Here is a 2,411-nt window from a genome sequence, read left to right on the forward strand (position 1 = left end):
TATATATATATATATATATATATATATATATATATACTGTCCAATCCTTTATTTATAATCCTTGTGTCCTTCATCATCACCTAAAAAATAAGATATGGTTAGGAGGAACCAACAGGCCTTTAATGGCAATAGCCTTGTTGTTGTTGTTTTACTTTTTAGCTTCCATCTCTCTTTCACTTTGATTGTCATTTCAGTAAGAACAGTATACAGAAAAGAGTGACATGGGGGGGGGCTTTGGCTGGTGACAAAGGTCGTGCAGCCAGTTTCAAGCCAACACTCCTGAGAGCACCTGACGCCTGAACCTTTGTAAGGAGACTGTTCTCTAGACTGTGACCCGTTTGTATGACAAGGATTGGCAGTTACTTGTATGTGCATGAAGACGTGTGACTGAACCGGGTCTCACCATGACCAAATCATTACCCTCACCCTAATAAAGATACAAATGTACCCACTGTAACGTATTGTAACCCTTTCAGATGAATCACATGACTATGAGTGTCACTTTGGGAGCTGAACTTTGAATAGACTTTTGAAAGCTGACTACTATATAGGTGTGATTCCCCCATTGAGCTGTGTTTCTTTTGCCTGATTCAATATCTTGCTACTATCAGCCGTGCTTCAGAATCACAAGGTTTCATTGTTCAGCTTACAATTCCACACATAATAGAGCGGAAAACCTTGTGAAACAGCATTTAAGACTTGTGTTAAAAGGAAGTCTCTATTGAAACCACAACTAATGGAACTCTTTCTATTAGTAGTGGAATGGCACCTTAAGGCACGGTGACCCTTGTGCACATATCCAGTGTTAGAGGAAACGTTTATTAACTTATACCAAATCAGAAATGAATGAACAAGGCGTGGTAAAATAACTAACTGTAGGCGCAAGACTATTTTTGTTGCTGTATTCTCATAGTGTTATTGTATTGTAATATAAAAACATATACATGTATACATAGGTATTTTCTTACCATCCTATTTCTTGTGAAAACGACCTTGTTGGTTACATTTTGGTTATTTTGGGCAATACGTATGACTTTTGCCCAAGGTTAGGGTTAAACAGTTTAGTTATGGCTAGTTAAAACCTTAAAAATAATAATCTCCAACAGAAATAATAGACTTCAAATGGTATGATTGAGCCACCTCAACATAGTGGTAATAATGACACAGCACTTTAGAAACAGTGTGCATTTTCCACCTTGCAAAACCAACACAAACACGGCTGATCATGAGACATTATTGACTTTATCCTCACTTATGAAATGAACAAGTCATCCGAATGACAATCCGAATGACAACTCAAACATTGACAAGGAAAAAAGTAGTCTATCCTCATTTAATGTTTGTTTAACATAATTGATCTGAAAGTGTTCACGCCAGTGCAGAAGTACAAACTAGTTTTTTTCCTGTCATTGGGAGCAGCTCTTGTGAGCAGCTGATAATAATGTACAATACTTTACGATAAACAGACACATTATTAGCTTAAAGGAGAGTCTTGTATGGTTGAGAGAGTTAGAGAGCTTGGTCTGGCCTCTCGGAGCCTGTGAAGAAATGGTTTTGATCTTACCACAGGCTAAACACTGCCAACAGGACTTGACATTGCAGAACAATTTCCCAATTACCTTTTGACATGCATATTGACACAAATGCGCAAAACTGTAATTTTCTCTCTGAATTTGTTAGCTTGAGGGGCTCACTTTCATGCCAGTGGATTGTCAGATGTGCTGCTCTCTCTCTCCCTCTGTTTCCCATACTCACTATCTCTCTCTCTCTCTCCCTTTTCCCAGTATGCTTACATGTGAGTGTCCAGAAGAAAATAGTCCCTACTGACAGCTGGAAAATGGAAAATACCATTTTCAAAATGGAGGGAAAACCTGTGAACTTTCATGAGCCTTTGTCCTGCATTTTCTGCACATATTAAAACCCAGTCGAAGTTTGCATTTGAAGTTATACCAAGTATTTGTTTGAATCAATGAAAAAAAGATTATTTTTCCCTCATGGTTTTTGGAAGCTTCCTGGATGTAAATGTAAGCTGATGGTTTTCTTCCTCAAACAAGTTTCATCTAATACCACTGAACACTCGTGTGCCACAAACCTCAACCTTTCCCAATAAACTTAGCAAAAAGCTCCCAAACGTGTTATCTCTCTATTGTCAATCTCAAGCTTCTTGCCAAACTCAAAGTGCCAGTTGACACTGAAATGCCATAATCACTGGGATGTTTTCCTGCGTTTGAGATGTCCAGGCAGCAAAGAGAGGAGAGAGGACGATGGCCGTGTCATCATAAGCTTGTCATCGTGTTCAGGCTTGATTGGCACATGCTAGGCCAGATTACAGGAGCTGGTGTTGACGGAGGGTTACCCTGAGACTCGCAGCCGTCTGCTATCAGGGCCCCCCCCCCTTGAAAACTGGGTCA

Source organism: Etheostoma spectabile, chromosome 22 (genome assembly GCF_008692095.1).
Source record: "Etheostoma spectabile isolate EspeVRDwgs_2016 chromosome 22, UIUC_Espe_1.0, whole genome shotgun sequence".
Lineage (NCBI taxonomy): Eukaryota > Metazoa > Chordata > Actinopteri > Perciformes > Percidae > Etheostoma > Etheostoma spectabile.